Genomic DNA, 27558 nt, shown 5'->3' on the forward strand with positions numbered 1-27558 from the left:
GTCTAGTTCCCTTCCTAGTCTTTAAAGTGCTATATTTCTGCTGTTTTGTGTTGATAGCATAGTTATGCCAGCAAAACTTATAATGCAGAGGAGACCTTACTTTAACTGTTGACTAGTAAACTGAAGTTTTCTGCAGCATGGATTATATTATACATTTCTGTAAAAATTTGTGGCACACTACAAATCTGAAGCATAGAAGATAAAACTAGCAAGGTGAACTACATCTCATTTATAACGGATCTTTTTAAACTACCACAGTTTAAAAGGTGACATCTCCACTTCCTTTGAAGTGTTTTGTTTTAAAACATAAAATTTACAGCATAGCACAAAACATGTTATTAATATGGGGACTATTTGCATTCTAAATGCCTGTTTTTATGGTGCTTATAACCTCTCACTGTTGGCTCCTAGCAGCTGGTGTGCATTACAGAGATGCCATACCCTGGGCAACTGCGTCAGCTCGCAGGCGAAACACAGTGAGGGGGGTCTGGTCTGTCTCGCATACCAACCTTATGGAGGGACTTGTTCCTTCTCCCTTCTAATGCACAGTCTTAATGGTGGACCAGGAGGTGTGGTGCTGCAAATTGACAAGTCTTGTGAAGGCAGAGGAAGACGCCCCACTGCCTTGTGGGTTATCCTGGGAAGGAGTAAGGTGAAGGGAGTAAACCCTGACAGAAAATCTGGAGGGGAGTCCTAAGGTGGTTCTGTGTCAACTTCTGGCACTGTCCTGGCAAGTCCTGCAGCTGAGCTGGTACCAAACGCAGAGATTATCCTTTTCTTTGGACTATATCAGTAAAGCCGAGAGGGGGGGCCTGGTGTTTGGGTAGCCCAGGGTCTCCATAAAAATTGCCCAGGCTCGCATCTGGAGAGGTACTCCAGCATCGCTTAACAGCGTTGAACCAACACGGGAGGCAACAGATACTGGTTATAAGCTCTTGCTCGATTGGACATATGCTGCAGATGTAGCAAGGACTGTCACTCTCATGTGGGCCTCCACAGTCACAGTCATAGAATCATAGAAGAGTAGGACTGGAAGGGACCTCAAGAGGCCATCGAGTCCAGCCCCCTGCCCTCATGGCAGGACCAAGCACTTTCTAGACCATCCCTGAAAGCCATCTATCTAACCTCTTCTTAAATATCTCCAGTGATGGAGATTCTACCACTTCCCTTGGCAATTCGTTCCAGTGTTTGATCACCCTGGCAGTTAGGAACTTTTTCCCAATGTCCAACCTGAACCTCCCCTGCTGCAATTTAAGTCCATTGCCTCTTGTTCTATCCTCAGAGGCAAGGAAGAACAAGTTCCCTCCCTCTGCCTTATGACACCCTTTTAGATTCCTGAAAACTGCTATCATGTCCCCCCTCAATTTTCTCTTTTCCAAACGAAACAAGCCCAATTCTTTCAGCCTTTCTTCATAGGTCATGTTCTCTAGACCTTTGATCATTCTCGTTGCTCTCCTCTGGACCCTCTCCAATTTCTCCACATCCTTCCTGAACTGCGGTGCCCAGAACTGGACACGATACTCCAGCTGAGGCCTAACCAGCGCAGAGTAGAGCGGGAGAATGACTTCTCGTGTCTTGTTCACAACACACCTGTTGATGCATCCTAGAATCATGTTTGCTTTTTTTGCAACAGCATCACACTGTTGACTCATATTTAGCTTGTGGTCCACTATAACCCCTAGATCCCTTTCTGCTGTACTCATTCCTAGGCAGTCCTTTCCCATTCTGTACGTGTGATACTGATTGTTCCTTCCTAAGTGGAGCACTTTGCATTTGTCCTTATTAAACTTCATCCTGTTTACCTCAGCCCATTTCTCCAGTTTATCCAGATCCTTTTGAATTATGACCCTAACCTCCAAAGAGGTTGCAACCCCTCCCAGCTTGGTATCATCTGCAAACTTAATAAGTGTACTTTCTATGTCAATATCTAAATCGTTAATGAAGATATTGAACAGAACCAGTCCTAAAACAGACCCTTGTGGAACCCCACTAGTTATACTTTTCCAGCAGGATTGAAAACCATTAATACCTACTCTCTGGGTACGGTTATCCAGCCAGTTGTTCACCCACCTTAGAGTAGCCCCATCTAAGTTGTATTTGAGTAGTTTATTGACAAGTATATTATGTGAGACCGTGTCAAATGCTTTACTGAAGTCTAGGTATATCACATCCACCGCTTCTCCCTTATCCACAAGGCTCGTTATTCTATCAAAGAAAGCTATTAGATTGGTTTGACATGATCTGTTTTTAACAAAACCATGCTGGCTGTTCCCTATCGCCTTACCACCTTCCAATTGCTTGCAGATGAATTCTTTAATGACCTGCTCCATTATCTTTCCTGGCACAGAAGTTAAGCTGACTGGCCTATAGTTTCCCGGGTTATTCTTGTTCCCCTTTTTATAAATGGGTACTACATTTGCCCTTTTCCAGTCTTCTGGAATCTCTCCCGTCTCCCACGATTTTCCAAAAATGATTGCTAAAGGCTCAGATACCTCTTCTATCAGCTCCTTGAGGATTCTAGGATGCATTTCATCAGGCCCTGGTGATTTGCAGACATCTAATTTTTCTAAGTAAATTTTAATTTGTTCTTTTCGTATTTCAACTTCTAAACCTACCCCTTTTTCACTAGCATTCTCTATGTCAGGCATTCCTTCAGATTTCTCAGTGAAGACCGAAACAAATCGTTAAACATCTCTGCCATTTCCAAATTCCCTGTTACTGTTTCTCCCTCCTCACGGACCAATGGCCCTACCCTGTCCTTGGTCTTCCTCTTGTTACCAAGATATTTGTAAAAAGCCTTCTTGTTTCCCTTTATGCTTGTAGCTAGCTTGAGCTCATTTTGTGCCTTAGCCTTTCTAATCTTGCTCCTGCATGCTCGTGTTGTTTGCCTATATTCATCCTTTGTAATTTGTCCTAGTTTCCATTTCTTATACAATTCCTTTTTTAGTTTGAGATCATGCAAGATCTCCTGGTTAAGCCAAGGCAGTCTTTTGCCATGTTTTCTATCTTTCCTACGCGGCAGGATAGCTTGCTTTTGGGCCCTTAATAATGTCCCTTTGAAAAACTGCCAGCTCTCCTCAGCCGTTTTTCCCTCAGTTTAGCTTCCCATGGGACCTTACCTACCAGCTGTCTGAGTTTACCAAAATCTGCCTTCCTGAAATCCATTTTCTCTATTGTACTGTTCTTCTTCGAGTGGTCCCCGTGGGTGTTCCACAATAGGTGTCGGGCTCGCCTGGCGCCGCAGATCGGAAATCTTCCAGCAGTTTCTCCTGGATTGCGCATGTGCTGGCGCGCGCCGTTCCCCTGCACACCCCCACGCACCCCCGGCCACGTGCGCGATCCGGTCCCCGCCAGTTCCTTCGCAACTGCCATCGGCTGCAGACGGAATCCGCTCAGGCTAATGCCAGAGTCAGATTAAATAGTGGTTTTCTACATGTAATTTGTTGTTTTGGTTACTAAAAAAAAAAAGAGAGAGAGAAAGCAAAGATAAAGAGAATATCAGCAAAAAAAGAAAAAGAAAAAAAGAGAGGAGCGGAGAAGAGAAGAGCGGACGTGAAGGCCATTTAGGCCGCCCGCTGCCCCGCAGGCCGGTGATCACTATTTGGGGTGGAAAGGCACGGATTAAGTGCTAAGTACCCTATTAACAGTAAAGGACTCACCGCAATGGCCTCTTCAGGCTTTAAAGGTGTGAGTCACGCCGCGAAGCTATGCCGGCCTCCGTTGGGCATAGCGAATGCATCCACTGCCTGGGGGAATCACTCACTGTGCTAAGCTCACAGCCAGGGCCAGGAAGGACAGAGAGATGAGGCTCAAAATGCTCTTGTTGATAAGGCTCTCCAGCCGGACTTGCCAGAGAAGCCTCACCCAGAAGGGCCCTCTGGGTTGCATAAGAGGAGGGCAGCTTCTCTGACCTCCTCGGTGCAGAAACGGAGGAAACTCTCCCTGGCTCGATCCTTGACAGCGTTTTCAGCGAGCAGGACGAGCTGTGCATACAGCCCCCAGCCGCATACTCAGGCAAGCGGCAGCGTGGCAGCACACGTGGCAGAGGCTGAGCCTCCGGTTACACAATAGCCGGCACGCACGACGCCCAGAGCGTCAGTGAGGCAAGTGCTGGACCCGGCAGCACCGGCCCCCGCGGCACCGACGGTGCAGGGGCACCAGGCACGGCGCCTGCAGGCGCCGGAGGAAGCTACCCGCGCGGCACCGCAGCTGATTGTGCCGAGCGCGGCGCCGACAGCGGGGCCGAGATCCCCGGCATGGGAGGGGGCGGTGCCGGCCCCGCAGGGGAGGGGCAAGGCGAAATCAAGAACCTGGCACCGCAGCCCATCTCCGGACAGGGCTGCGCTGCTGTTAGCACCAAGCCCTCCCCCTGTGATACACACGCTGCACCGAAGGCCTGTGTCTCCACCGGCTTATCCAGAACCTCCTTCTCCATTCCTCCAACCAATGTCACCATGGCTTGGGCCACCTTCACCATTTCTGGGAGTGGATCCCCTGGAGTACTCTCACAAGCCAGTTTCACCTCTGTGTCGTCGCGGAGGTCTTGCTCTCCCAGACATTAGGGGTACACACTCCGTGGGTGGTCCAGGTCTACGTCCCCGGACCCTTGCCCATGCTGCTATGGTCGTCCTCATCATGCTGGATGCAGACACCTCAGGTCTACGCCCAGGGGCAGGTTCCCCCCACCCCCCGGCCGCTTAATACCCCCATGGATACTCTCGATCGGGGATGGAAACACAGTTGTCTCAAGGGGAGTTAGTTTTAGAACCCCGAGACTTTCCTTCACAATCCTCCAGGGAGCAAGTGTATCATCGACCACAGGAGCCTGAGGGTTTGAGGGAGGTTTACCCCAGTGGTTCCTCCTCATCCTTTCCAGATGAGGCCATGGCCCCCGGGGATGTCTCCCCCCCGGATGACCTTAAACAATTTCAGGAGCTATTTAAAAGGGTAGCTTTCACGCAAGACATTCAAACGGCAGAGGTGCAGGAGAAACATCACAAACTCCTGAAAAATTTGAGACCCCCGGCTTCATCCAAAACTGCTATTCTGCTGGACGAAGCCATGACGGAGTCAGCCACGACCATATGGCAGACTCCGGCCTCTCTCCCGCCTACGAACAAGAGAGCGGATAAGAAGTACTTCGTCCTGGCAAAGAGCATGGAGTTCCTCTTTAGTCACCCACAACCAAATTCCTTGGTGGTCGAATCGTCCCAGCAGAGGTCGAAGGCTTCTCAGTACAAATTGGGGAGATCGAACAAAGATGCTAAGAAGCTAGAGCTGTTTGGCAGGAAGGTATATTCCTCTATTACCCTGCTATTGAGAGTGGCAAATTACGCGGCACACCTAGCTAAACATAATTTTGATAATTACTCCAGACTTACTCCCCACATGGATTCACTTCCGGAAGACAAGAAGCCGGTGTTACGCAGCATCGCAGATGGGAGTCCAGATTGCCCTGGACGTGGCGGACACGGCAGCACGTTCAACGGCTACAGCAGTGGTCATGCGTAGAGAATCTTGGCTCCAGACATCGGGTATCCCGAGGGACCTATAGGCGAAGATCGTGGATCTTCCCTTTGACACGCAAAAGTTGTTTGCAGATTCAACCGACTTGGTCCTCCACTCCAGTAAGGACTCGAGAGCTACACTTAGAACCTTGGGCACTTATACTCCCCCATACAGGAGGAAAAAATTTTATCCTCAGCAAAGACGCTACGCTTACAACCACAGCGCGCTCAATATCAATGGGGCTACGGCCAAGGGCGCCATCAACAGCAGCAACAGTACAGAACTCCTAGGCGACGTTCTCAACAAAGCCGTACACCCTCAGGGCAGGCCCAAAGGCAACAAGTTTGACGGGTATGTCGGGGGGCTGCACTATCAATACCATCGCTCAATGCCACTCTCATCTCATGTTCCATCATCGCCTCAGACCGTTCCACTCCCAATGGCAAAAGATCACCCACAGACAAATGGGTGCTGGAGATCATAGCCACGGGTTACACGATCCCCTTCCAGTCGCTTCCACCGACAAAGCCTCCCACCAGGCCTCACCTCAGGGGCGCTGCCCACGAGGCGAGGCTCAAGCAGAAGGTGGATCACCTTATGTTCATAGGGGCGTTGGAAAGAGTGCCAGAAGAATTCCAGGGGAAGGTTTTTATTCACGCTACTTCCTAACAGTGAAGAAAACAGGAGGCTGGAGGCCCATCTTAGATCTTCGGGGCCTCAGCCGTTACTTGCGCAAGCAACGTTTTTCGGATGATCACAGTTGCCTTGATACTCACGGCACTGGACGATGGAGACTGGGTTGCAGCCCTCGACTTACAAGATGCTTACTTTCATATAACAATCCACCCGGCACACAGATGCTTCCTCCGCTTCACGGTCGGCAAGGAGCGCTTCCAGTACAGGGTTCTTCCGTTCGGCCTCTCCTCGGCCCCCGGAGTCTTTACCAAAACCCTGGTAGTGGTGTCAGCCTACCTGCACAGACAGGGGGTGTTTATTTTTTCCATATCTGGACGACTGCCTGCTGAAGGGGACCTCGAAGGCAGAGGTCTCACGCATGATACGCGTCACAGAGGACACGTTTTCTTCGTTGGGCCTAGTCATCAACCTCGCAAAGTCAAAGACCGAACCCATACAAGATATAGAGTTCATAGGGGCACGCATACACTCTCACAGCTAGGGTGTACCTACCCGACGCCCGCTTCCGCGCCATCAGTTCGCTGGTGCAAGTCATCACATACAGCCCCACGGTGCTGGTCTTAACGTGCTTACAGCTGCTGGGCCATATGGTGGCAGTGACGTTTGTGGTACAAAATGCCAGGTTGCACATGCGAAGCCTGCAGCATTGGCTGGCGAGCGTTTACAAACCAGCATCCCACACTGTCCACAGGGTGGTGTCGCCCACAACAGAGGTGCGCAGATCCCTGGCGTGGTGGGAAAACCCCAAGAATCTGCTAGTGGGGGTGCCCTTTTCACCAACCACAAATTTCTATTTTTCTTACTACCGACGCCTCCCACATAGGATGGGGAGCATACATTGGCGACAAGGTGACACAAGGGCTATGGTCCCCTGCAGAACAGACACTGCACATAAACATACTGGAGCTCAGAGCAGTGTTCAACGCCTGCAAACATTTTCGAGATTACCTACGTGGCAAAGTAGTCGGGATCAATACCGACAATACCTCCACTATGTTTTACATCAATCGACAAGGAGGAGCACGATCCTGTGCCCTATGTGCGGAAGCAGTCCGATTTGTGGAACTGGTGCACCGCCAACAACATAACGTTGAAAGCCTCGTACTTGCCGGGTGCTCGCACCGTGAAAGCAGATCAGCTGAGCAGGTGCTTCACACTCACGCACGAATGGCAGATCCGCTCCGATCTGCTACGGCGCATTTTTCGTACATGGGGGTTTCCCCAGATCGATCTGTTTGCCACCCAGTACAAAAAGAAGTGTCCCCAGTACTGCTCCAGGGCAGGAGTGGGGCGGGGGTCCCTGGGGAACGCATTCATGTTTTCATGGAGGGGCCGCCTACTTTACGTGTTTCCCCCCACAGCGTTTATCCACAAGGTCTTGCAGAAAGCCAGAAGGGAGAGAGCTCGCATGATACTCATAGTCCCGACTTGGGATTGGCAGCAATGGTTTCCCTTGCTTCTGCGCATGTCGGACCGCCCACCGCTCCCTCTAATGGTGGCACCGGACTTACTCACGCAGGCTCAGGGGTCCATAGTGCACCCGCACCCTCAGGGTCTGCACCTACAAGCATGGCTAATCCATGGCTCAGCTCCTTAGAGAGCACGTGTACGGAGGGAGTACAACAAGTCCTGGAATGTAGCCGAAGGACCTCCACCAGGAGGACTTACAAGCAGAAATGGACTCGATTCACAGCCTGGTGTTCCGCCAAGCAGTTAGCTCCCCTTGACGTTCCTATACCTGTAATACTAGAATACTCATTGGACCTCGAGAGAGGCGGGTTTTCTCTAGCCTCGCTAAAGGTCCACCCTGCCGCTATATCAACCTTTTGGCATACAGAGGAAGGGCCCACGGTCTTCACCCATCCTGTCGTTACCAGGTTCTTGAAGGGGGTGGTAAACCTGTACCCCCCTCGGAAACCGCTTCCACCATCGTGGAATTTGGACTTGGTGCTCAGCACGCTATCGGGTCCTCCTTTTGAACCATTAGCCACAGTTCCCCTACGTCTCCTTGCGATAAAAACAACCTTCCTCCTTGTAATTACGTCAGCCCGCAGGGTGAGTGACCTTGCAGCAGCAATGGCAACGCCGCCCTGCACAGTATTCTCAAAGGAGGCGGTAACCTTAAGGCTGCACCCAGCCTTTGTTCCAAAAGTCTCTTTGGAGTTTCATCTTAACGAGGCAATAGTTGTACGCTCGTTTTCCCCGAAGCCTCACAGCTCCAGCAAGGAGGCACGCCTGCATCTCCTGGATGTGAGGAGGGCGTTGGCCTTCTTCATAGACAGAACTAAGTCCTTCCAGAAAACGGACAGGCTTCTAGTCTCTCTCGCTCCCAGGTCAAAAGGAGAAGAGAGACTCTCAAAGCACATTGTGTCCTGTATAAAAATGTGTTGCAAGCTTCGAAAGACTCCTTTGCTGGCCCCGCCCAGGGCTCACTCCACCAGGGCGGTGGCGGCATCAACAACCTTCTTCAAGGGCATCGCATTAAAAGACATCTGTAGAGCGGCGACCTGGTCATCCTACGACACCTTCGCCAAACATTATGCCCTGCATCGGGTGTTCGAAGAGGATACCTGTCTGTCGACAGCAGTCCTCTCGGGGGCAAGCTGCACATAAACCAATTACCCACCTCCTTACTTGGGTTACTGCTGGGTAGTCACCTATTGTGGAGCACCCACGGGGACCACTCGAAGAAGAAAGAGAAGTTACTCACCTGTAGTAACGATGGTTCTTCGAGATGTGTCCCCGTGGGTGCTCCATCACCCGCCCATCCTCCCCGCTTCGGATCTCTGTCCAGTGTTTTTCAGGGGCATCCGAGGCGGTTGGTCAAGGAACTGGCGGGGACCGGATCGTGCATGTGGCCGGGGGCACGTAGGGGAGCGGCACGCGCCGGCGCATGTGCGATCCAGGAGAAACTGCTGGAAGATTTCCAATCTGCGGCGCTGGGCAAGCCCGACACCTATTGTGGAGCACCCACGGGGACACATCTTGAAGAACCATCGTTACTACAGGTGGATAACTTCTCTTTTTCTCTTCTACCCTTCCTTAGAATTGTGAACTCTATGATTTCATGATCACTTTCACCCAAGCATCCTTCCACTTTCAAATTCTCAATAATTTCCTCCCTATTTGTAAAAATTAAATCTAGAACAGCTTCCCCCTGTAGCTTTTTCAACCTTTTGGAATAAAAAGTTGTCTGCAATGCAATCCAAGAGTGTATTGGACAGTCTGTCCCCTGCTGTATTAGTTTCCCAACATATACCTGCATAGTTGAAGTCCCCCATCACCTCCAAATTCTGGGCCCTGGATGATTTTGTTAGCCTCATCCACCTCTTCCACCTCGCTAGGGGGCCTGTAGTAGACTCCTAGTAGGACCTCATCCTTGTTTTTTACTCCTCTGAGTCTAACCCAGAGACTTTCAACCCGTCCATCTCCACCTCTGTCCAAGTGTGTACATTTGTAATATACAAGGCAACACCTCCTCCCTTCTTTCCCTGTCTGTCCTTCCTAAGCAGGCTGTACCCTTCAATACCAACATTCCAATCATGAGTATTATCCCACCAAGTTTCTGTGATGCCAACGATATCATAGTTGTATTCATTTATTAGTACTTCCAATTCTTCTTGTTTATTTCCCATACTTCTTGCATTTGTATATAGGCATCTCAGACATTGATTTGGTCTTGCCTCCCAGTTTTGCCCTGGCCCTCTTTTTACTCTCCCAGTGTAGCCCGTACTCCCTCCCATTTCAAGTTCATCTCCCAGGTATCCATGCTCTCCACTTACCTTCAGGCTTTGCTCCCCTGCCCCCGTCGAACCTAGTTTAAAGCCCTCGTCACTAGGTTAGCCAGCCTGTGTCCGAATATGGTCTTCCCCCTCCTCAAAAGGTGAACGCCATCTCTGTCTAGCAGTCCTTCCCGGAAAAGGATCCCGTGGTCAAAGAAACCAAAGCCTTCCTGGCAACACCATCTACGCAACCAAGCATTCACTTCCAGGATACACCTGTCTCTGCCTGGGCCCCTACGTCTGACAGGCAGGATTGAAGAGAATACCACCTGTGCCCCAAGCTCCCTGACCCGTGCCCCCAGAGCTCTGAAGTCACTCTTGACCTGCTCAGCGTCACACCTCGCAGTATCATTAGCGCCCACATGGATGAGAAGCATGGGATAGTAGTCAGAGGGCCAGATAATCCTCGACAATGCCTGCGTAACATCTCGGATACGGGCCCCCGGCAGGCAGCACACCTCCTGAGAGGAAATGTCAGGGCGACAGATGGGCGCCTCCGTCCCCCTCAGAAGAGAGTCTCCAACCATCACTACTCTACGTTTCCTTCTTGCAGGGGTGGCAGTAGAATTTCCAGCCTTGGGGGTACGGGGTAATTCTTGGTCTCCTGTATCAAGTGCAGCATAACGGTTTTCCAGTACCACGGTGGGAGGGTTCTGAGCAGGGGTGGGACACTGTCCGCTGTGAGAAGTAACCAGCTGCCAGTGTCCACCCTGGTCCACCTCCTCCAGTGGTTTATCAGCCATCCTGTGCACTGGGACAGTTACCTCCGCAGTCTCCACCTGAATACTATCCAGGAACTGCTCATGGACTCGGATACTCCTCAACCTGGCCACCTCCTCCTGTAGCTCCCCCACCTGCCGCCTGAGAGATTCCACCAGCAGGCACCTTTCACACTGAATATTCCCCTCAGCCTGGGTATCAGTAAGTGGGAACGGCAAGTCACAGTCCTTGCAGAACCACACCAGGATCTGCGTAGAAACATCCATGGTCAGGCAGTCAGTCTGGCTACAGGCACAAGTGGAGGAGACAGCAGTAGCGCTGGCACAGGTGTTGCGGGTCTTCCTAACCGTTATAGTCCTCTCTGTCACACTCCCTCCCACACTCCCTCTTAAACTCCCCTGTCTGCAGCTCCCTGTCCGCTTCGCTCCCCGGCTTGCTCCTGCCTCTGGCTTTTAAGCCTGCTGGCCTCTCTCAGGCCCTCCCCCTATGAGTCACACAGGGGAAGGCTGATCAAGTGAGCAAAGGGTCAGGCAGGCGGTGCCAGCTGCCACTGAAACTGAAGCTCCCCCCACCTGGAATCAAAATGGCAGTTCAAATGCCTGAAGTTAAAGCACACGCTCGCTCACCCAGAGATCAGCACTCTCACCTGGTAGCTCACTTGCTCTCCTCCCTCTTAAACTCCCCTGTCTGCAGCTCCCTGTCCGCTTCGCTCCAAATGATGATCTCAAATGGAGTGTCGAAAGGCACGATCCATAGTCTACGCAGACTGAAGGAAACCTTGGACAACCTCCTCCATTCCTCCTCCAGCTCTGTTTCAATTCACGGTTTTTATTTATTTATAAAAGCAGTATAGAACTGCTGCAGACATGTTTTACAACATGCACCAAGGAAATTTTCACATTGTCTGACTTGTCTCACTTTTTCTAGGGAGCTGTTTGGTAGTAAACTTAGGTGTTGAATAAAATCAAGATGCCTCTTCATATCATGACACTGCAAAAAAATCATCATTTTTCTTCAGCGATCAGTATTAAAAGATAATGTAAAGTTAATTCCTGATGATATAATAATCATTTTAACTGTCTGAAGTATAGCTTTTTCTTTAAATAATGCCAATAACTGCGTTTACAAGACCAGTGCTGTAACCACTGAACTATCCCACCCCTAAAAGGGAACTGCCTTGTAATTGCAAGACGGGAACTCCCCATGGGGCTTGGAACCAGGAGCCTGAGAGGAAAAGTCTCATGCTCTGCCAGCTGATCTACCCAGGCTGTGTTCTCATATTGGCAAACATGTCATCAGGCTTTGCACTAGGAAGTGAGTTGGGTAAAATGGTGATATATATTGCATTTTGGCATCTAGTAGAGATGAAAGTGGAAGACCTGGAAGGCAGGAGTAATTATTTATCCCAGATGCAAAATTATGTTGAGATAGAGTTAAATTGAGAGCATGCCTGCCTTATTTAAGCATATAAAATATTGTGTCTATATCTACACTAGCCCCCACCTTTCAAAAGGGGGATGCTAATGAGACACTTTGGCAGATGCTAATGAGGTGCTGCCCTTAATTTGCAGTGCCTCATTAGCATAATGCCAGCCGCAGCAGTTTGAAAGTGATGCTTTCAAATAGCGTGCCGCCCGTGTAGTCTTTCTTGTCTTAAAGATTGTTAAGCTGGGAAACTTTCCAGCTTAAAATGGATGTGTGTGGCTGTTGGAGGGCTTACAAATATTAACTTATTTTTTAAAAAGTCAATACAGTACCTAGCCATGCTTAAGATCATATTATGTCAGTGTTTGCAGTGTTCATTGTGCATTTCTGATAACATTAACTAGTTATCTTACTATCCTTATTTATGGCAATTCAGCAATTGTTAAGGGCAGCCTCTGTATTTATCTGCTACTGTAGGTATCTTAGTTTCACTTATGGGAAACTAAGGCAGAAAGGATAAATGACACTTGCCATGTCAGTACAGAGAAATAGTGATCTATGTATAGATGTAGCTGGCTCTTAAAATAGCTTCCAAATGAGCTCTGCACGTTGTTTTGTGTGATGTGAATGTGTGTCTGACTAGGGTGGCAGTTTCAAGCCAAATTAACCCTTGGCCATTGCTTTGCTGAAAGGTGACCATACAAGCCACTTCTACAGTAGCTGTTGCTCTGTGGAATTGCTTCCCTTCCTTTGATGCTCATAATTATCTCAGACAGACAATTAACATCCCCTTACCTCTCACCCCCTTTCTTCAATCCTATTTGATTTGTCAGTTTTTATTGCAATTTTTTTTTCTTTTTGGTCCTCCTATAAACGTCAGTCTGCATTGCAAATGAAATTGATCTGAAGAAGTGGGTCTGTCCCACAAAAGCTCATTACCGAATAAATCATTTTGTTAGTCTTTAAATTGTTACATTTCTGCTGCTTTGTTTTGTTGGAGTACAGAATAACACAGCTACCTCTTTGTTGCTCTGTGGGACAGCAATGGATGGGGTTGTTGGCTTTGAATGTTACGGTAGCGGGATGTAACCACACAGGCACTAAAATCAATAGAGCAGCTCTGGCTGAAGCTCATCCCCTCAGGGAACTGAGATAACTCATACCAATGGATGTCCAGTGACAAAGCAAGTTTGTGTGGCTGCCAGAGCAATTTCCACTGGTGCAAATATATAGTTCACAATTTCTGTCCCCATATAGTAGCCTAAGGTTACTGAATGAGTTAGTGTTAGCACCTGGGCTAGAAACAGAAATATCTTGCTGTTAGTAAAATACTAGACTGTACTGCTTCTTATGCTATTAAAGTTCATCTCTTTGTGGCCAGAGGCCACAGCTGCTCAGCAAAGAGGCCAGCTATGGAGCTTGCAGCAACATGGACATTATCAACAGAAATTCAGATGTCCTTGCCTCTTGCAGCTATGAATTGTTTTTCAGGTCAGCTCTACTCCCTTTCCCTACCCTGGAGGAGGTCAGTGGGTTTAGGGAAGGTGACTCACAAATAACTATGATTGTCGGGAGAAACCAGTGACAGACTTTGAACCTTAAACCAGTGAACTCTGAACTGTTTTCACCTTATACACAAGTAAAAGAGGTAGGAAATTTTGGATGGTGAAAGCTCAGGTTTAGGATATCCCAAATGCTGGATATCCATGGAAATTGAAGACAGGAGGTGATGGAGAATTCTATGCCAGTTTGCAAGTGTGAGGGAATTTAGGAAGATATGTGATTACCAGAATTGGTATCTGGTCTGGACACTGAAGGTTAAAACTTCTACGTGCGAACTCCTATTCTACATTCCATTTGTTTGAGTTGATACTGAACCAGAATCCCGTTTCCGAAATCATGTCTTGAGGGCACCCAGCCCTGATGCATTGTTAAAATTTTAGTTCAATACAAGAGTGTGAAAGTGTGACTCCTGACACTTTCATTTAGCTGACCTACCCCAGGGGAGGCATGGTTCTATGGATGTAGAAATTTTTCCTACTTCTATTAGCTATCATTTCTTGGGAAGAACTTTTTTTTCCTCATGATACAGTAAGTGCATAACCTACAGCAGCATAGCTGTAGATGTTCAGCTCTAGCATCTGCAGAATAGATGAGCCTGAAGACAAATTTGGGAGGGATTTCATTCCAAATGCTGACCCAGTCTGTCTCTACTTAGCTTTTGAGAGCCACTGGGACCACAGCAAAAGGTGGTATGCCTACAGGGAGCAGCAAAAGCACATTTCATTGTTCTGATCATCATCTTTGATGACCATGTCAGGTAAAAGCTGTGACTCATTTGGGGAAAACAGAGTATCTGGTGATCTTATTCTTGACCACAAGATAATTAAAATTATCATGAGCACTAGTGGTAAATGATCTTGAGACGTAAGTGTGCATTTCTTATTTCTGATTTTAAAGCTGTGTTTCCTAAACTAATTCAGGTTTTAACAATAGAACAGCTAACAGTTAAAGTGATTTTTATTTACATTATTTTCTCATATTTTGAAAAGGGCTTGGTGACAGTATTCAGTCTCACTTTCTCAAGGAAGATGTTCAGAACTTTGTAACATCGTTGTAGGGTGTTGGCCTGCAGTATTTGATTAATATAGTTCTCAATTAGTTTGTCTTAAAGTGAAACATTTCTGGTGGAATTTGAACGTATTTTGAAGAAAGAGAAGGGAAAATGTTTCAGAAATTAATGTTTGCTTTTTGGATGTCTTTTCCCTGACATTTTTTTGACACCTGTATTAAAACCATGCTTGTCTGATGTCCACGAAAGAAGCTCAACAGTTGTTTTGAGAGTGGAAAAGCAAGATGGTCTTTGTGGGATCCCTCCCCCATCATCACTAGTGACAACAGTCTGGCACACTCCCTGCTGGTGATGGCAAATGTTAGCTTCTCATTAATAGGAAAAAAATTAATTCCATATATCTTCTTTCTTCCCATATGTGTTTCTATAAATATTGCTTGAAACTGGAACAAAATCTTAAACTTTAAACAGACAAGTTTATCTTATGTAGTTTAACTACATTCACTCTTGCAAATGATGGAAACTACCTGTACAAGAATTTTAAAAGTTTGCCTAGTTTAGTTTTCTATTATGTATTACTAAACCCTTATGGTATATTGGTATTGCCAAAGGGAGGTGTAGATGTACACGTGGTAGCTGTGATCAAGTAGTGTGGCCATAACAGCTTAGGCTAACGTCACAGACGGGGTTGTATTCAGCTGGCTCTCACAAGGTGCAGCCTGTGTTGCTCAGGCCATTCTGCTATTTTCAGTGTACTAGCTTGTTCAGAACTCATGAAGATGTCTACCCAAGCTGCACATCGCATATTCTTAGTGCCTGGATATATCTACTGTACAGCCACGCAGCTGTGGTAGTGCCGCTGTTATAGCACATAAAATGTGCTAGGTTAAGAAATTAGTAGAAGTTAGTCTTTGGCCTCAGATATGTGGGAAATTGAATTTATCAACGTAAACAAAAGTTAGAGATCAGCTGGAGATGTGAAATGGGAAGAAAAAGTTAGCAGGGACTTGACCCTGGGTTATTTCATTGGTATGGTGGTTAAAACTGGTTTTATCAGGATTTTTAATGAGTGTTTGATAATTTGGAATGTTAAATTAAAATTTTTCTGTATTGATACTATTGGGAGGGACATTGGAACAGATGTTATTTTAAATAATGTGTAATGTAAAGCGCGGACAGAAATGTTGATATGATAATTGGTAGGTTTAATGTTAATTAGTATAATAATGGGTTATAAGAAGAGTGATGGTGCATAATTGCCAGAGAGTTAAAGGTTATACTTCATTCTCTTGTCCAAGGCCTGATCACCTATTGATACACCTTTCTATCTTTGAATGTGAGTGTAATTGTCATACTCACGTAAGTAGTAATCACCTGCCTCTTTGCTTAACTGACTGTTTTTCTTTTAAATTCATTCTCTTTCATTCTCTTAAATAAAGTTTATCATGCAAAGTGTCATCCAAGGTCCTCTATTAAGTTTAGTTGTCTGTAACTGACCTTGAGTCTCTAACCTGAAAGCTAAGTTTGGTTAATTGCATTCTGAACTTTAACAATTTTAATATTGTGAATATTTAAATTTCAGTGTTACAGTATGGCACTGTAGTGTCATAATGTAAACATTTCCTACCTTTATGGAAGTGGCTAATCTATCTCTGTGATATGCAGTGGCTAGTCTATGGAAGAATCCTTCCATCAACATAACCACATATACACCTGGAATTAGCTCTATCTCACCTCGGTTCTCAAAATACAAAGTTTTCCCCAGGGACAAGTGAGGTAGTTAAGACTATCTAATTTTTGTGTGTAGACCAGTCCATAGGCTCTTTCAGCTTGGCATTATGCTGAGCTGTTTTCATAGAGTGATAGAATCACAGAGCTGGAAAGGACCTCAGGAAATCAATTCCAGCACCCTACCCCAAGGCACCCAGACTTCAGGAGATTAGGCACCAATACATAAGCAGCCAAAGGAGCTATAATATATGGGCTTTGTTCTACGTAGTGTGTTTACAAAATTAGGTGGCGAGAGGCTTTTCTCAAGTGAAGAAATTCTATGCCACATGAAAAGGCAATAGAAATAGTGAGCACGGAACAGTTTTGGCTATGTGGAACTTAAATTTAAGCCTATTTTCCTTCAGAGCTTAATGGTTAGTAGGCTAGTAGACTGAAAAAATTGAAACTTTTAGAATCACACCTCTTCCTGAATCGGACAACAAAAAGTTGAATCCCTCTTTAGTTCCAAAATCTGGGTTAAATATGCAGGCAGAGGAAGAGCAGCAGATTAGCTAGGGTGGGACAATGTGGAAATGAGCACCAGTGCTCTCATTCCGATTGATATAGTAGAGGCTGGCAGCTCTTCAAGCACAGAGACAAGGCAGGCATGGTTTTGGCAGGCTAGTCTATTGAGTGGTCAGTCAGCACCTGTTGCTTGACTGTTATCAAATATCATCAAATATCCTTGAAAGAATGTTCCAGTATTAGTTGTGGCCTACCTTTGCAACAGCATTATGAAGCCTGCTTCAGTGCCTTGATCCCTTACTGCACAACGTGCTAATGCATCCTGTTTTTGAAAAGATGACCTAATTAAATGTTCAGCATCTTCCTGTTCTGGAATATTATGCAGTATTTGTTCCTGTGTACGTAACAGATATCTTGCAGTTAAGTTGGGTTTCCATCCTTCTCTCATGCCCTGAATGATGAACTTTAAACAGTAATGTTCTTCCACTGCAGAGCAGTCTATATATTTCAGTGATTGATTGCACTTTGGAATGAAAATGCATTATATTATATATTTTACAGTTATAAGACTAAGACAGAACATGAACTACAGAAAGTAGAGCGAAAGCTGGTCAGTACACTTGTTTGTTAGATGCAACACTTCCAAAAAGATCTAGCAGAACATACTGGTTTGTTCGTGTTGTGATGTGTTTAGTTTGGCTTCCAAAGTGCCTATTAATAAGAAGTTTCTCATTAATTCTTTCAGCTCCTTATCTTCCGTGCAGGGTTTGAAAATAATCCCCTTTCCTGAAGTCATGGCTTAGTGAGCATGCAGGATGTGTTCAGCTTTACTGAGAGTAGGGCTGTTTATTTTTAGTGGCTTATTCTTATATTTCTTCCACTTAACAGTTTTTATATACTTTCAAACTTCTGTGCTGCGAAAAGGCTCACCAGCCTCTCATTTTTTTTATTCAACTTCCAGGGCTTGAAAATAAAATTGAATGATTAGAAGACAACCACCTGAGGAACGTTTGAGATTTCAAGTCTATGAAGGCCAATTACGTTTGGAGCAAGGTACCTTTGGTGCTTGGGAAACAGCAAAATCGCAGTGGAATTAACATTTTGATTTGCAGTATAGATGAAGTACACCTTTACAATATGGAGATTTGTCACCATTAGCAGAGTTACTTGGCACACAGTGCAAATGTATGATGGATTCAAAAACATAACTCACTAAGGCTCTTTAATTGACAAAAGAACTGCTTAGCTATACATACAGCTAAAGAAATTGACTGAATTACAGATTAATTAGAATAAAGGAAAGATATAGGATAGTTTTGGGTTATGTTCTGTTTCATTCAGATAGAGGGCAAGCCTGTTAATACAATTTTAAAGAATTCAATAAAGGATATAGAATTTTAACTTCAAGTACACACGGTTAACTTTAAGTTACACCAATGTTATTGCATGGATTTTTCAGGTTTACTTTAAATGCTAATTTGTTCATTACCTATTTGTTTTTCTCCTGATTTTCCAATGTTAAAGGTCATGATTGATTGTGAAATTAAACTAGTAATATTTTTTCAACAGGGCACAGGCATACAATTACAGTTGGCTGGTTGTCAGTGAATCATCTCCCTCAGACACCTACCCAATTCTTTTTTTAAACCAGAATCATAATTATGCTGTTGATGCCATGAATTTGTGATATTGTGTGTGCAATTAACAGATAGTCATATAATCCTTGGAATTTGGAAGCATTAGGGGCATTTCTAAATTACCTTACTAATACTCCAGATTGCGAGGCAATGTGTCAACAATTGCTTTGGGTAACATTGGAATAGCTCCGTGAAAACTTTTAACAAAACCTCTTCGGGTAGGATTAAAAGATTTTAAATTTGAAAAATAATCTTTTAAACTTTATGTATTAAATTGAATGTTCCCTTTCTCGAGCTGAACAGTCCAAATATAATAGAATTTTTTTCTCTCGCTTATTTAACTCTTTGATGCAAAAACATCTTGAATTTGGATTGAGGGTTGGATAAACCTGCTTGCTGTAAGCTAGCCAAAATTTTTTTGGGTGAGTGAGGGGAAAACTGTCCCTTCCTCTGGAGGGGAATGGAAAGGAAGGCGCAGAACAGACCAAACTAGGTGTGTGGATAAGGAAGAAAGGGGTGAAAGGCCCAGCACGAACAGGTGGGCCTTCTGTAAGCCTAGGAGTGTAGCAGCAGAATGAGCAAGAAATTAACTTGGTAAAGATGCTGATTCGAAGATGTAATGTTAGGGGAAGGACAGCATTAATTAGCTTCGTGTGTAGTATATTCTGGACTAGGGGTAGGTAACAGTTTTTGATGGTGGGCCACTGCAAGATTTTGGCAAGTGGTGGAGGTGTGGGGTCTGGGATGGGGGTTGGGTTCAGAAGGGAGTTTGGGGTAGGGGACTGGGATGCAGGAGGGAGTCGGGGGGATCTGAGAGGGAGTTTAGGTTTTGGAGAGGTTTGTGCCTGGTGCAGGAGAGGACTCTGGCCCATGGGAAGGGTGTAGGAGTGGGTGCAGAGTCTGGGAGGGAGTTGGGGAGAGGAGGGCACAGAATTGGGTTGTGATCTTAGACAAGGGGCAGGGTGCAGAATCCAGGAGCTGGGATATGGGCACAGGGTAGGATTCTGGAATCTAGCCAGTGGAACTTGAGAGATTTTGAGGGTGGGAGTACTGTGCAAATCCTCTCCTCCCTCTGCTGAAGCGCAGAGAGTTTCAGGGAGCAGCTAGCTGCTTTGAGTGGCACTGCTCCGTGCACAGGAGTGGGTTGGATTAAAAGGCCCATGGGTTGTATCGTGACCTTCCCTGTTCTAGACTGATGGGATAGCTGTTATGATTACCATACCCTGGGTATTAATTAAAACAGTTTGTAGATCAGAGGTTTTGGTAATCAAGTATCAGTAGGAGTTGTGCTAAAAGGTACCTCCATTTTTATCTTCAGCTGGCAGGTGTGAATGTTACTTGTACAGCAGCCTGCATTCAGGTCTCAGCGAGAAATGGTTTTTATGCATTTGCTTTTATTAGATTGTAAGATCCTGGGGGCTGGGATTTTGTCTCATATAGTGGCACTTTACTGACCATGGTGTACTGGGTACTCCATTTGATAAACATTTAGTATGAGAAAACACTGAAAAGTCCTATCCAGTTTGCAGTTGTTACCACAGACGCTAAATATAGTCTGTGCCATGCAGGATGTCCGACTAGATCAGAGGTGGGGTACCCCCAGCCAGTGGTCCAGATGCGGACTGCAGCTTGTCTGGATCCAGACCCTGAGTCTTGGGGCTCACCTCCCCAGCATCTGGCCCACAGCAGAATGGAGGGTGCATACTCCCAGGCCAGAATAGGCAATCAAAGCAGTGGAGGGTAGTGCCTGGGAATGGGGAGAGTATGCAGATTCATGTGCATCTGGGGATGCTGCAAAGGTCTCCAGATAACTCCTGTGCCTCACACCCATACTGACCCCCAACTCTCATCCCCTTCCTCCCTTCTAGGCCCCTCATCTCCACCCTGATGTCTTTTTCAGATCTTGCACCCCACACCCCCAACCTGCACCCTGCTACTGCCTCCCACTTCCCAGAGACCTCACCCCAAACTCTCCTTCACCTTTCCTCTCATCTAGGCCCACGCCCTCAGCCTGCTTCTATACTCCCCTCCTGCCCAGACCCCCCAACACCACCACTCTTGCACCTTCCCTCACTCCCTTCCTACCTCCCTCCCATACCGTTGGCCCTCATAACACTGGGGGACCACATCAGTGAGGCTTTGTGGTTTGTTGTGGGATTATTATTATTGTGCATCTCACTTTGCTGGCAGATACAAAGCAAGCTTTTAACAGCAATTAATTTTAAAAGGAATTATCTGCATGTACAGGTTGAACCCCTCTAGTCTGGCACTCTCATCCAAGAACATCCATCGTCGGGCATGGTTTTGGTTAGCTGTACAACCACTTATAGGTGTGGCCAAGTTTTACCCTGGTTTCATAAAGTTTGTTTATAGTCACCAGTCCTGGCTCTTAGAGGACATTTTGGCGTAAATTATAGCTAAATAAATGCACAGAACACTAAAAGCCCAGTAAGCAGTGGGAGTGTTGGTAATGCTAGAGAATATTGACCTCCCATGGTCCAGCAAATTCTCTCTTTTGGCACAGGTCAGGTCCCCAGAATGCTGAAGTAGGGAGGTTCAACTTGCATTATTGTGGAGGGGAGGAAATGCAAATTTTTGTTACTGGGAATTTTTTTTTGCATCCATCTTCCACATCTGAAAGAGTAGATTTATTTGAACCCTTTAGCCATCTGTCATCAACAACTTCACTATTAAAAACAAATATTTCTACAGATATCACAATCCAGGTTCCTTATTTAAAAATATAATAGCTGGTCTAAAGAAATGGCTCCAGTTAACAGCAGAAGAGCACTTAAAACAAAAAAACAAAAAAAAAAGTTAAAATCTGTAGACAATTAAACACCTAAATCAGGCAAAGTCACTGGAAACATTGCATGGAAAATGGCTACGTGAACATTTTGACCTATGCAAGAGCTATTGTCCTCTGGAACCACCATATGTGGTTTCATTGTAAAAAGTACTATAAACTCTCAAAATGCACAACTCAAAATCCCTTTTCCCCCCAGCCCTGGCTCAACACACAGCTCCAACTCACCCCCACAGCCAGCTCTGGCTCACCACCCCTTGTGCACTTCTGGCTTAACTGGCCCCGGTTCAAACCCCCTGCTGGTTCACCATCAGAGCTCGGCTCCACTTCAGCCCACCCTCTGCGCACAGCTCCGGCTCAGCTCTGATTCAAACCCCTCACGTGTGGCTCTGGTTCAACGCCCCTGCTGGCTTGCCACCCAAGTGCAGCTCCAGCTCACCACTATTCCTTGCACAGCTCTGTCTCAACCTTCTCTTCCAGGTTCAAGCCGTGTGGTTCTGGTTCAACCTCAGCCCTGGCCTCAGTTCAAATCCCCCATGGCCCAGCTCACCACCTGAGCATGGCTTTAGCTCAGCTCCCTCCCCAACCTATGCGAGGCCCTGACTCACCAACCTTTGCTCCCCTGCAGCCCTAACCCACCCCAGGCTTAACCCGCCGTCCCACTCCCATGGCCCCAACCCACCACCAGACTTAATCCTCCCCAACTGCCCCCCCCCCCCAACCCCAGGACTTACCTTTCAAAGGGAGCTGCAGGTGCTCCTGCTGCTTCCCCAGCTGCAGAATGTGCATTCTGCTGGGTAAAAAAGCACCCCCCCCAACATAGGCGAGATTCAAGTTACACGAGGGTGCATGGGAACATGCGGAAATCGAGACACTACTGTATTAACGATAAACTGTTCCCTTACCTACTGTTGTTACTATAGTGCCTGTCGCAAGGTCAGATACAAACACTTTTAGTTGAATAAATGTGATGTAACTTAAGAATAAAAGCACTGTTCTGAACCTGTTACTTATAACTTTATACAGTCTCCTACAGCATTTGCAAACACCTTTTCTTGTTCTGTGGCAAAAACAAAATATGTTTGGGGTGAATATTAGTTTTCAGAACGCTTGCATTCCCTAATGTCTGTCTGTCAATTGTATGCTTTCTGCGGATTTACAATTTGCTGGTAGTATTGAACACACAACAAAAAATGTATGATGCCCATTCTTAATGGTTAACTGATGTGACCTTCTGATTATATAAGTGAGGTGGCACATTCTCCAACAACACAATGCAAGCAAAAAAGGTGATCTGCATATATAGTTGTAGGTGTCTCCTGAAGTATACAGTCCCCATATGACAGAAACCATTAATGCTCCCTCCTCAAGAGTGTGTTGACCCATTTTATCAGGGGTCGGGAACATTTTGAGGGGGTCGGAGGGCATTGATGCACAGAAAAATCCATGTGGAACCACGCATTAGTGAGAAGCACAAAAAAATCCACCCTACAAATATAACTCCCCCACCTTCACCTCATTGACCTAATCGCCAAGTGAGGTGAAAAAACCCTCACAGATGTGCCCCCAACTGTGAAGTAGGAAAAAGACTCCTCTCAAACTCCAGCCCCACAGGGTAAGGAGGGAGGGCTCCATGGGTGAGTACTTATCCCCAATGTTGGATTAACTCTTCTGTTGGACTTGGGTTAGTAGATGTTGTGGGAGGCCTCCTACATTCACAGGTGAGACCAAAAATTATGCATTCAATATACAGAAGCAAGGTGTATGTGTGTGGTTGGTCTGGGCAGGAGGAGGAATGAGATGGGGGCATGAGTGAGGTGGGGGCTGGATGGAAGGTAGGATGAAGCAGCAGAGTGGGGGTTGGAGTACAAGCAGGAGGGGGAATGTGGGAAAGGACAAAGGACTGGAGCATTTACCTGGAATAGCTCTGAGGGAGGAGCAGGGATCATTACGCAGCTCTGCTTGTGGTGGAGAAGCCCTCCATGCATGAGTTTGCTCAAGGGAGGAGGGGGTAGCTCAGTGGATTGAGCACTGACCTGCTAAACCCAGGGTTGTGAGTTCAATCCTTGAGAGGGCCATTTTGGGATCTGGGGCAAATACATTATAAATAAAAATCTGTCAGGGATGGTGGCAGGTTCTGCTGTGAGTTCAGGGGACTGGACTCAATGACCTCTGAAGGTCCCTTCCCATTCTTTAAGATAGGCATATCTCCAAAAAAAAAAAAAAATGGGGGGGGCAGGGGGAGATGTGGCCTTCAGGCCCTAGGTTCCCCACTTCTGCATTTTAAGATCAGTTGACAGTGGGCTCTTCAAATTTGTTCTGCTACCTAGGGGCCTGGTACTAAATCTAGCAGATCTTATGACCTCTAAGAAGTTGCAGATAGCAAGAGGGAATTGAGGACCAACCAGTTTTAAGAAGATGCAAATGTTGTATTCCAAAGACAGATAGGGTATCATAGGGCCACCCATGCTTTATGAAAATTAGCTAATGAATATGCATAACTCAGGTGCTTTATGCAAAATGGGTCATGTAATGGATTTTTAAAATTTCAATCTGTTGAGTCTGTATATTCCATTTTTGTGCATGTATCATTATTATATGTAGTGAAGAAATATGAAATGTGAATCTGGTTTTAATTGTAAATGTGATAATGAGGGCCATTAGTGGTACTTCAGGAACTTAACAGCTCACTACTCAAACCAATGATTCATGAATGGTTTTATTTTTCTTGTGTCTACTACTTACGATATGATTGGTCCTAGAAAGACATGTGACCATGCCACCTGACACTGGAATCAATCTTGAATGTGGAGCAGGGGAGAAAGAGAAGCTAAACAAAGGGTTCTGGCCCTGGGGAAAGTTAGGGAATGGGAAGCAATAAGGTCTTTGTCTTCATCTGGCTTTTGAAATTGCTAACAGAATATTCATGAAGAAAACAAAGGACTCTAAAGAACTCTGAAAAGCTATAGACCCTGGACAGAGTAAGGAACTTCTGACTTGAAGCATTTTACCTGAAATAAGAACAACTGTTTAGGACAAGCATTTGCATGTAACAGGTTTTAGTGTATTAGAATTAGCTGTCCTCTTATTTGTTTTAACTTAAATCCTGTTTACACTTGATAATAAAGTGTTTTTATTAAGCCCAGAGTAAGTGTTACCTAAGGGGAGCAACCACTGTGCATATCTCTTTCACTGTTAGAGAGCAGACATCTTTGTGAGTTTTCTCTGAGTAAAACTTTTACACAGGGTGAGATGGATTTTAATTTAGGGTTTTGCTCCCTTTGGGGGTTGGCTTCCTGGGTGCAATCAGTGGCCTTACAGCTAAGTTCTCCCAGAGCTGAGCTGGTTCAATGTCAGGGTTACTGCCCCCCTGCAGAGCAACACAAACTCTGTGCCTTGGCTGGGAAGATCAGAGCTTCTGGCCCAGTGGGGCAGGATGGTTGGGAGCCCCAGAGCAAGAAGGCAGATATTAGTGTCTAGATCAGCATGCTGGGTAACAGCACCAAGAGGGGACAGCCATGATCCAGCCCATCACAAGAGGCAAATTGTATAAGAAGAAAACGGAAAGGGCAGGAACCAAGGACGGATGGGAAAGGCAGGGGAATCAAGAATTGCAACTAACTAATCACACAGCAATAATTCAACACTCCCATAAGTTCTGAACCCCCTGTAAAAAAACAAAAAAAACAGAACCCCCCCCCCACAAAAAAAAAACCCCTTGAAAGTGCACTCAAGGCTCCCCACAGCCCTTAGCTGTCTCGTGGAGTTGGAAGTGGTTCGGGGGGAGTAGTGCATTCCTCATTGAGAAGTTGGTAGCTGTCTGATTTGGTTGGAATAGCTCTCAGGCCAGCTGCCAGTGCGGAAGAGGCCCACTAGGCTCATGTGGCAGGCACCATTTTGGGCACATCATAGTACTGAGCCTCAGTGTTCTCTCTGGTGTGTCATTAAGGCCTATGGCCTGGTATTTCTTCCTCTCTCCTAGCCCTTACTATGGGGATCATTCTCAAAGTCAGATTAGCAGGTAATTTTAGCTCCCCAGTAGTGCCTCTGCACTGCTTTGTGTCTATTAGACAGCACCCATCTGCTCACACCCCTGGTTGGGGCTACACTTACCTTGAATGTTGATGGCAGCTACCAAAAATTGATTTTGCAGCCATCAATATTCACCCCTGTCCCCATTGCAGAACCCAGTGGGAATGCTGCTCCCATTGGCATTCCTTTAATCCTTGTGGCTTGCAAGGAGTTCCAGGGTCAACATCGACCCCAGATCGCACAGTTTCGCGCAACAGCACCCCAGAAGATTGAATGTAAGCATTCGATCTTCCAGGATGAGTGTAGACCCAGCCTCAGGCTCTCCAAATGTTTTTTTAATGGCTTACACCAAAAGGATTTTCATAGTTATTTAATTAATACACTTCCTGAGGCTGTGTGGGGCTGGAATGTGACCATTTTCTGGTTATCTGTGCTGAAACAAGTAAACTGAAGTGACATTTATATTATTAGATTTTTGGATTAAGACACTTGGGCTCATGCTGCTTAGCACTAGTGTTTCATACTGTGTACAGATTAAAAAAAGATAATGTTGCTTCCATTTGGTTTATGCTCAAATTAAGTTGACAGCCATGAGAGCTAGAACCAAATTGTATTTTAAAATAAAAGCTTGGATTCTGGTTTACAGTTGTATTCTGGGGGAGGAGAGTTCTGTGGTAAATCTCATGGGACTGGAATCATACGTTAACGTACAAAGGTCCCATGTCACAATGATGTGTGCTTCTTTAGTTTTCTGTGGTGTCTTATTTCTTACATATGTTTCTTGTTTGGGCAATTGCTCATGTGCAGTCCAACAGGTGTGTGTGTACGATCATCAAAAGGGTTTTTCCCGAGTGGTATACGTTGGGCTGGTTGTGGAGTGCCCTAGAGTGGTGCCAGTGACAGTGGTTGAAGCGCTTGCTCTCTTACTCTTTAAGACAACCTGAGATGTATTTTGCTTACCTGTTTCTTGTTTGTAGTTCATTAGTGTTGTTGGTAGTTAGGTAGCTGCAGTTGGGGGGCTGGGGGTTTCACCCCTCCACCCTTTGTTCTGTTTTTGTTTCTTGCTTGAGTTCCCCTGTAGCATGCAGTGAGAGGCTTGGGGTGAGAACTGCATCTCTTGTGCCCTAGCCTGTGCCCAGAAGGGAATTCAGTATGGTTTGCCTCAAGTGCTCAGGTGAAGGACACTTAGTCTCAGAGGTATAGCTGTGGCACCATTGGGACTAACAAAGTTATTGGTTCATAAGCTTTTGTGGATAAAACCCACTTCATCAGACTGATTTTTGGAGTAGAAATACAGAAGCTAGGGTTTATATAGCAGGGAGCAAATTGGGGGAGGAGGAAGTTACCTGTCACTAGCAGGGTCACCTAATAAAGCAAATTAAGCTGAATGCATCTCCTTCCTGGGAAGGGTGGGGAAATTACCCTTGTAATGCAGAAGTGAGTTAAGGTCTGTGTTCAGTCCAAGGGTAAAAGTGTTAAATTTGTAAATGAACTCCAATTCAGATGTCTCCCTCTGTAAAGCTTGTGGTAAAATTCTTTTGTAGAAGAATGACTAAAATAAACCCTCAAGATACACACAATCAAATTGCACCTGTCTCAGGTTAATGTGACTGCCACCGCTGACTGGAGTGGCAGCCGTGAATCAGGTTGCTGTCCCTGATAGTATCAGGGAAACCGCTCCTGTCAGGGGTGGCAGCCACTGCTCTCAAGGGTGGAGCCATGAGTCAGGCTGCTGCCCCTGACAGGAGTGGTTTCCCTGTCTCCAGAGTGGTGGGGAACTAGGAACCAGGCAGCAACCTGGCTCCTGGCTCCCCCCCACTTGCAGAGCCCAGAAGCTGAGCAGGGAAGCAGCCCTGGTTAGTTTCCTGACTCCAGGGAGCAGAGAGAAGCCAGGTTGCCCCTGGTTCCCAGCTCCCAGACACTGGCTGTAGCCAAAAAAACTGAACAAGGCTACTGCCCTGCTCAGTTTCCCCTCTGTGCAAGTGGTGGGGAGCTGGGAACCAGGCTGCTCCCTGATTCCTGGCTCCCTGTTACTCTGGGAGCCAGGAAACAGACCAGTCCTTCTGGGTTGGTCAGTTTCCCAGCTCCTGCAAGCCCAGGGGAGCCAGGAACCAGGCTGCAGCCTGGCTCCGGGCTCCACTTGAC

The 27558-nt window shown here is 46.3% G+C and overlaps 1 protein-coding gene across 4 annotated transcripts in view; it reads left to right on the forward strand.

Annotated features, from left to right (window-relative positions):
* MAPK8 (mitogen-activated protein kinase 8) overlaps window positions 1-27558 on the forward strand; it is a 116094-nt gene that overhangs the window by 34978 nt on the left and 53558 nt on the right. For all 4 annotated transcript variants that reach the window (XM_074999903.1, XM_074999907.1, XM_074999905.1 and 1 more), the window contains exon 2: window positions 17900-17991. The gene's annotated coding sequence lies outside the window, so the exon portion shown is untranslated. The remainder of the gene's footprint in view (window positions 1-17899; window positions 17992-27558) is intronic.

The sequence above is a fragment of the Carettochelys insculpta genome, chromosome 7 (genome assembly GCF_033958435.1).
Source record: "Carettochelys insculpta isolate YL-2023 chromosome 7, ASM3395843v1, whole genome shotgun sequence".
Lineage (NCBI taxonomy): Eukaryota > Metazoa > Chordata > Testudines > Carettochelyidae > Carettochelys > Carettochelys insculpta.